Consider the following 9,245-nt stretch of genomic DNA (forward strand, 5'->3'; position numbering starts at 1 on the left):
AATTTATTAGCAATTGGCTAATATTAGACATCATTTAGTCGCCCAGAGTGAAGATTTAGTCACATATGTGAGTGATTTACTCGCAATGTAGAGGGTTGCTTGAATTCACATTTCTAAACATGTTGTCCAACAAAAGAGAACATTATAACCTTTATACTCCACAACACCAGTCAAATGCTTCCTTTTGTGATCTGATGAGGCTTCTTGTCACAGAATGAGGCAGAAAATATGTTTCATAGGCTACTTTAAAAAGAATACATCGATTAGCAATGGATTATAAATATACTTAATTATTATGAAAATACCAGAGATGGCTTGAATAAGGCAGATAAACTATATTGTTCCAGTTGTTTATTGTTTTTGTTTCATCATTCAAAACGTTTATATGTTCCGTTTACTCGGGTACAGCTATAATAGCGATGCCTTTGTCCATATAAGGGATTTCCTGGAGGGTCATGAGTTCTGCTACTTCTGTGACTGGATATGTGGATTTTCTGTGCGAGGGGTGCCCTCTGGCGTCCAGTATGAATGAAACAGACATCATTTGTTTATAGTGCTAACAGCCAATCCATAATTTTTTGGGGAATTTTTATTTATTTATTTGTTGATTAATAAGTATCGGTTCAGGCACCGGAACCGTTTTAAAAGTATCGATTTGGCAACGGTATATAAAAAAAAAATCTAATGATACCCAACCCTATTTGGGACATGATACTCAATAAAATGTTAAAAAAGAAATTGCAACATATACATCACTGAAATTACTTCATTATCATAGCAATAAAGAAAAAAAAACCTTGGCGTCACCTGGCCACTAGGGTGGCAAAACCCTGACCAACAGAACTCCTATAGATCAAAGGTCTCAAAAAACAGATCAATTCATCTCTTTGAATTGAATTCACCCATACGATCAGCACTGGAGCTCCTCAGGGTTGTGTTCTCTCTCCACTGCTCTTCTCCCTGTACACCAACGACTGCACCTCTAAAGACCCCTCTGTCAAGCTCCTGAAGTTTGCAGACGACACCACACTCATCGGCCTCATTCAGGACGGTGACGAGTCTGTTTACAGACAGGAGTTTCATTCTTGGTTTGAATGGGTTTTACAAGACTTACGAGACATCTGATTCTGAAGACACTCTGAATCACAAAAACCATCATCAAGAAGATGCCATTAGTGTAGAACTCAATATTAAGAGAGTTCAAGTGCAGAAGAATCAGATTTGTTTGATGAGTTCACTCATTCAAAATGGACGACCAGACAAAAACACAGTGGGACTGAAGGGCAACTATGATATCCAAATTCCTACTCACATTGCAACCAACTAGGGATGTAACGATTAACTGCGAGCCAGTCGAAAATCGATTCAAATATGTGACTATTCAAATCTGTTGAAATGCCAAACAAATCGCGATACAATGGGAGTAGGAGTTTATATGAATGTTTCTCTGAGAGGAACTGACTCTTTAGAAAAGTTTACGTGGTATTTTCTTTTCATCTTGCCTCTGAACAATGCATATTAAAGTAGTGTTCATAAGAGCAGCGCTGTTTTGTTTACAGCGGTAACCCAGGAAACACTGTATCATTGCTGTTCATAAGCGCCACCTGCTGTCAGAGAGTGAATCTGCATCTCATTCAGCTCGTCTGCGGTTTCATTCAAATGTCTAAGTCAGACCAATCTGTTTTTGCTTCAAATTTCGAAATGATAGATTTTAGAATTTAGATTAAAAACTACTCATGCTGTATGTATGCTGCATCTTTGTTTGGATCATGATTAAAATCTAATTTTAAATGGAAAGAGCACAGACAAAGCCTTAGTTTGGTTATATTAAGAGATTTCTTTTATTTGTGTAACTAACTTGTTTGATTTGGGGTTTGTTCTAAAATGTAAATTTAGTTTGGTTAGATTTCAATTTCACAAAGAAACATGCAGCAATAGCCTAATAAAATGACACCATTTAATTTACTGAAAAATGTCTTCAATCTCATTTTGTAAAAAAAAAATTGTGAGAAAATCAAATCGTGAAATCAAAATCGTGAATCGAATCGTGACTTGAGTGAATCGTTACATCCCTACAACCAACCAATCTTTTAAACCATGACACGTCACCATCACATTGACCAAATAGGACTGTTTCACTCTTGGTGTGAAAACACCTTTCATTCAACCATTTGGGGACAGTTTACACTGAATGTGAGATGAATCACTACCTACATCTGAAAGGTCTATTTACACCAAGAGTTATGAGTGTTTGCCGGGCTAAATGAAAACCAAATTCCAAAACCAAAGAAATGCACAAATGTATGCCATGTTATGATAAAAGGTCTGGAAATATAAATGTACATCACCTCCAAAAAAAAAAAAACTCCACACACCATGTAATATTTGATAAAAGGGTGCAAAGACAACAACAATCCAAAGGTAATTGACAAAATGGCTGCCACTAAAATGCCTATCAGAAGTAGCTCACAAAACAGGAAGAAGTTATCTCATTGGTTGGCGGTTTTCTTTGCATGATCCAGAATTTTTTTCTGTAAAAACGATAAAACACTGGATTATCAGTATGCAAATGTTTGCACCTGGTGCGAATGGGACCATTCACAAGTGTTCAGTCAGGACAGATTGCCGTTTACACCTAGTATTAGCATGTTGCAATTGTGTTTCTTTTGCCCACTCTAATTCTCTAAAGTTTATGTAAATTTTTTGACACTGTTTGACCAGATCTCGAAATGTTATAGATCTTGTTTACAATTGTGTGTAGCCCCATTCAACAGAGACGAATGTTAATACTAGGTGTAAACAACCAATGAAGTACACTAGCTAAAAGACTCGAGTACACGATATTATCCTGCTAATTTATGTAATTATTTACTTAGTTTCATTGCGAGAATGTGAACCAACTCCAGCATAAGGCTAAAAGCAGCCCAATGTTTTTAATATGACTGAATTTGTATTTAACATGATAAATTAATAGAAACATAATAAATTACTAATTATAATGCTTACATTTCCTCAGTTATTCAAAAAGCAACTACAGAAAACGAGCAAAGAACATTACATTACCAAAGAACATCATCACAAGCTCAGTCAAGCGCGAGTTTATGCACTTTAAAAACACTCCCGTTAAAATCAGTGAATATACACTGTATGATGAATAAATCTCTTATACTTACATCGCACGCACATCTGCACTTTGTTGTTTATGAGGAGAGAATTCGTGAGTCAGAATTCAGTCAGCGCATGCTGAACAACAGAACTGTTTCAGTGATGACTCATCTGAACGCATCTGATTGGCCGTATCTGTGGCTGTATTCGGAATGATTTTTGTTGACGAAATAAGAGCAAAAACAAGCAATATGGTGTCTAAAACGTAAGTCTCTTAATTAACTTATTGTTTACTGAATTCAACATCACATTTGTAATCATGGTAATTTTTGGAGAAAAACGGCACTCTTCGTGTGAAATTGAATAACTATATGAAGTGGTATAAATATATACATTTTCTGCCATCATGTCTTGAATTTGTGATTATTCTAAATGCATTTTAATAGACTGAATCATGCAGTGAAAGAAAACACACTAAATGCGCACACACACTAGTCTAGACTTCACGTAATGTATGCGTGCGCTCTGTAGGGATGTTTTGAATGGTTTTTGCAAAATACTCGATAATGTCAAAATCGCACATCGGTAAAACAACAATTACGATATTATCGCAGACAATATATATCGCACACCCCTACAGTATAGTCAAAAGTTTGGACACACTTCCTATTCGTGTGTACAAACTTTTGACTGGTACTGTATATAGAATACAGTATACAGCCTACATAAACAGAATATATATATATATATGGATAAACATTTTTTGCAACTCAAATGTGGCGATCAAACACTTATAATGATATGACAAACATAGGCCTATGTAGTGGAGGCAGGGTATTTAACAATAAACTTTATTATTCAAAATGAGTCTGACATCAGTGCACTTAACAGTAAACTTCACTTATTATAAATAACTCAACCACAAATAGAACAAAATATATATAACGAATTAAGAAATTAAACAAGGTAACTGTGTAGGGCAAGCAAGCTACTGCCAAACCAACAGAGGCATGTTTATGCAGGAAGCACAGCTTTTCCAAATGTAAACATCTAAAATTAATAAATAATAATAATTAATCATATTTTTTTTCACAAACTCTGTGCATGTTGTGTATTCCAATGAACATGTAGAACATTTGTATTTAAATCGTCTTTTTACAGTGTAATATTCACAGACACAGTCTATATATATATACAGTGGTGTGAAAAAGTGTTGGCCCCCTTCCTGATTTCTTATTTTTTTGCATGTTTGTCACTTTAATGTTTCAGATCATCAAACAAATTTAAATATTAGTCAAAGATAACACAAGTAAACACACCATGGTTTTTAAATGAAGGTTTTTATTATTAAGGGAAGACAAAATCCAAAACTACATGGCCCTGTGTGAAGAAGTGTTTGCCCCCCTGTTAAAACTGTGGTTTATCACACCGGAGTTCCATTTCTCTAGCCACAACTGTTCGCAATCAAGAAATTTCTTAAATAGGACCTGCCTGACAAAGTGAAGTAGACCAAAAGATCCTCAAAAGCTAGACATCATGCCGAGATCCAAAGAAATTCAGAAACAAATGAGAAAGAAAGTAATTGAGATCTATCAGTCTGGAAAAGGTTTTAAAGCCATTTCTAAAGCTTTGAGACTCCAGCGAACCACAGTGAGTGCCATTATTCACAAATGGCAAAAACATGGAACAGCGGAGAACCTTCCCAGCAGTGGCCGGCCGACCAAAATTACCCCAAGAGCACAGTAACGACTCATCCAAGAGGTCACAAAAGACCCCACAACAACACCCAAACAACTGCAGGCCTCACTTGCCTCAGTTAAGGTCAGTGCTCATGATGCCACCATAAGAAAGAGACTGGGCAAAAATGGTCTGCATGGCAGAGTTCCAAGAATGACCATGGTGTTGGTGTGCTTGACTGGCCAGCAAACTCACCAGACCTGAACCCCATAGAGAATCTATGGGGTTTTGTCAAGAGGAAAATGAGAAACACGAGACCAAACAATGCAGATGAGCTGAAGGCCATTGTCAAAGAAACCTGGCCTTCCATACCACCTCAGCAGTGCAACAAACGGATCACCTCCATGCCACGCCGCATTGAGGCAGTAATTAAAGCAAAAGGAGCCCCTACCAAGTATTGAGTACATGTACAGTAAATGAACATACTTTCCAGAAGGCCAACAATTCACTAAAACTGTTTTTTTATATATATATATATATATATATATATATATATGCGCGTGTACTAACCTGTTTTTTTTTTTATTCATAAAAAATAAGAAATTCCATGAAATTCCGCGTTATACAGTAAATTCCATTTTTATGACTGGATTCCACAATTCCATCCATGTTTTCTGCATCGCGGAAATCATAGGGCCCTACTAATGTTGCAAACGAATATGATAAGCTCATTGTAAGAGTAAAATACGGGGACATTGTTGTTTATTTACTTAGCATTGAAAGTCTCTCCAACTAGGTGACAACGTAGCGTTAAATCACCATTCAACAGACTCAAGCCACCGCCACACTGCCGTCTATTGGACTGCAGAAAGATACTAACTTTTCAATCTGCTACGTTACTGACTGTACTGACAAACTATGCTGACACCATGTCTGCACCTCAACAGGACGCGACAAAGCGACCGGTGTAAATCATTCGAACTTTGTGTCAGCACATCATAAATAGAACGAGGCATCAGTTTACTGCATCCAGTGTAGACAACATCACTGATTATAATGGGTTCTATTCTACACCGGACACAAGCGGCGCGACAAAATACAATAGAATTCTATTGTATAAACCGGTATAAACACCAGAATTGGCTGAGTGGCCGCGATCAGCTCCGGTGGCCGTAACACAGGCTTTAATGCGCCGCAAACGCATGCCGTGATGAGCAGATCAGCTCTAGTCTCTAACGTCACTGAATCTGCTGTTAAACATGAACCATCCATTCATCATATCATCATGCAAAACTAAGAATTAGAATCATTGTAATGTGATTATCAAATATAGGTGCGGGTGGGTGGCGGGTGGATAATTTGAAGCAGCGGACTCGGGTGAAGTTTGAGCTCATCCGCGCATCTCTACACTACACTGACCTGATATATCGGCGACAGGCTCATATTGGCCGATAATATCGGCTAAACGATATATCGGTCGGGCTCTACAACCCATCACTCTAAAATTTAATTTTCCAAAATTTAATTTGTCCTGTCCTGTAGAGTTTAGCTCCAACCCTAATCAAACACACCTGAACAAGCTAATCAAGGTCTTCAGAATTACTAGGGCTACAGGCAGGTGAGGTTTTTTTCAGGGCTGGAGCTAAACTCTGCAGGACATCGGCACTCCAGGACTGACATTGCCTACCCCTGCTGTAGTCTGTCATCAACAGAATGTTCACCCTGGGTGTGAATAGTTCCTTTGAAATGCACTGTTTCTGTTCAAAATTTAGTTTGTGGTGAAGTCAGGGCTATTGAACTCCAGTCCTGAGGGCCACTGTCCTGTCGGGTTTTGCTCCAACCCTAATCAAACACACCTGAAAAAGCTAATCAAAGTCTTCAGGATTAGCTGCACATAAGAGGCAGCTGTGTTTGATTAGTGTTGGAACTAAACACTGCAGGAAATTACAAAGTATGCAAGCATTTCTAGGTATGAAAGCATTTTACAAATAAGCGTTGCTTTTCCATCAATACCACTAGGGGTGCTACAGTGCTAACAATCTTTTGCTGTCAATTTCCTCATTCGAGTCAATTATTGTCAGGGTGGAACAACTGATCGAAAAGAAACATGCTGAGCAAGTTGAAAGTTGCTAATTACCTGAAAAATAAACATTTTGTAAATTTATCGTCCCTTTTGTACGGAGATTTTTTTTTACTGCCACGTCAAAACAACAGCACCCGTTAAGTTTTCAACAGAATCACACACTCACAATGTGTTTTTTGCCAAACATTCACGTCTACATAAAGTATGTTTCTTGCCTTAAAACGAACATGACTCTACCGTGTTTGCAAATGTAGTTCAGAAACAACTTATTTAATAGAATGTTATGATTTTGCAATAAAGTGCTTTAACACATACATCGAACGTACATGTACCTACTGGAATCCACAAGTCGCAGAGACATCTATTTGTTATGAATGAATGTTAGCATTGAAAATATATCAATGTAATATTTTGAGTATTTATCATCTGTAACATCTAGAAAATGTAGTCTAGTTTTAAGAAAATAATTAGATGTTAAGAGCCGCTCACACTCGATGCACTCCTGCATTATAAAAATTGGGAGTGCAACACAAGGCGAGTTGAAAGGATTTTTATATGCGATTTATCAGAGGTAGCGACAGATTTTTCGTATAGTGACACACATCTGAGTGACATTTTCAGAAAAGAATAAATGTTGGATGGTGACGTGGTTCTATCTATTGTTGATTGGATGAATGCAGGTGTGAATCCGAGTTTGCAGTCAATCGTAAGAAAGGGGCGGGGATTAGGCGCACTAAACGATTTGAAGTTCAACATAAGTCACGAGAAGTCTATCATTTCATTGGAAGAAAATTAAATTAAATGGTCCTTGATGAATTGTTCACAATAAGATTAATTGCATTTAGAAAATAGATAATTTCATAAATTTCAGGTAAATTTATGTGAAATTTCATTTAATGCCGATCACTAATGTAAAGAGTCCATATTTCACCCAACCCCCAAATTAATGAGATCAGTCCTTTGTCTTAAAAATGACACTGACCCGCTTGCTGCTTTTCTAAACATCTAGCACCTTGCTGTGCAAATGATGCGAAATATTTCACAAAGGCCAACATAGCAAACGTTTACAGTGACAATATAAAATCATACAGATGGAACACAATAACACACACTGTGTGAATAGTCTCTTAAAAAGACATGAAAGAGCACTTTTCATGCCATTTACAAATTTAGAGAAGTCAAATCTAGAGAAGTTGGCGTTTTTCAAAAATGTGCGGACGATTATTCTGAATAAGTAGAACGCATACTTTTAGCATGTTCTTTAATAAACGTTGTGTAACATTGTTATAACTGGATGCTAATTCCATCTAAAAACAAATTATTGTAAATTTGTAGTTCATATACAAAACTGATTTTATTTAGTTGAAAAGTAATTTGCCTAAATCGCAACAAGTCCAGCAAATTCGAACAATTTTACGCAATCAAACCGAAAAATAGGCATGTCTTTTGTTTCATTTTTTAATTTGTAATGAAATCTGTACTTTTCACCTATGTTTGTATTTAAATTCACAACAAATACATGAATACAGACACGTCTTTCTAGTAGCTAGATCGCGCGCAGCGCCCCTAAACTGCGATACCGCACGAGGTTTGACGTAACCAAGCGCATACGAAAATACAGATCCGGTCTTTACACGCTATTTTAATCTTCCTTAGCAACCAAAGCGTTAAAACAGATCGAATGATATGCAAGATGCGAAGTGATACGGTGAAATCAGAGGTTTGTAGCAGTAAACGTCAATAATTTCGAACTATATTCAATAACATTTCAAATGGCGATGCAACACAATACAATAGAGGAACGTTCAGCTGGCGAAAAGGAGAGATAAACATTCGTCTGATACTTAGCGGTTGAACACTACCTCGCAACTGGACCGGATAAAAACGTTTCAAAAACAACAGACGTTTTCAGCCGCACTTTGGGTGTCTAACGTTACTTGAGAAAAAAACTAATACGCAAAAAGCCAGGCTAAAATGTAGTTGAAGCCATTTACGGAGACTTTATGGCGAACCTGCTTTAAGTAAATGTCATACAGCTGTAACACCGCGCTTCCTCCTCCAAATAAATACATAATTTTTAAATAATGTCTTACCTTTTACCGAGTCCCTTCTGAGAGCATTGAAATGAGAGCAGCCGAGCTCCCTGCCATGAAACAAAAATGGCTCTCAAAGCTTCAGAGGGCGAGAGTTTCGGAGTGGCTGACTGGAAGAAGGGGCGGAGCTATCGCCAAAATAGCTAGCTAAGGTTAAAAATTGTTTATATTAAGTGCAAAAGAATTTCATGTTGTTGTGGACGATGGTCCAGGAATATGTATGTTATAGAGAAGGAAAAACGGACCATTCAATTATTAAACATTTAATGTATAATATTAATAGTAAT

The 9,245-nt window shown here is 37.1% G+C and overlaps 1 protein-coding gene across 1 annotated transcript in view; it reads right to left on the minus strand.

The window, feature by feature from the left end:
• The window catches only part of LOC107593069 (uncharacterized), a 30,151-nt gene extending 21,122 nt beyond the window's left edge, over positions 1-9,029 (minus strand). Inside the window, exon 1 of the mRNA XM_016282655.1 lies at positions 8,959-9,029. The gene's annotated coding sequence lies outside the window, so the exon portion shown is untranslated. The remainder of the gene's footprint in view (positions 1-8,958) is intronic.
• Positions 9,030-9,245: the final 216 nt, after the last annotated feature.

Source organism: Sinocyclocheilus grahami, unplaced genomic scaffold (genome assembly GCF_001515645.1).
Source record: "Sinocyclocheilus grahami isolate Dianchi unplaced genomic scaffold, SAMN03320097.WGS_v1.1 scaffold163.1, whole genome shotgun sequence".
Lineage (NCBI taxonomy): Eukaryota > Metazoa > Chordata > Actinopteri > Cypriniformes > Cyprinidae > Sinocyclocheilus > Sinocyclocheilus grahami.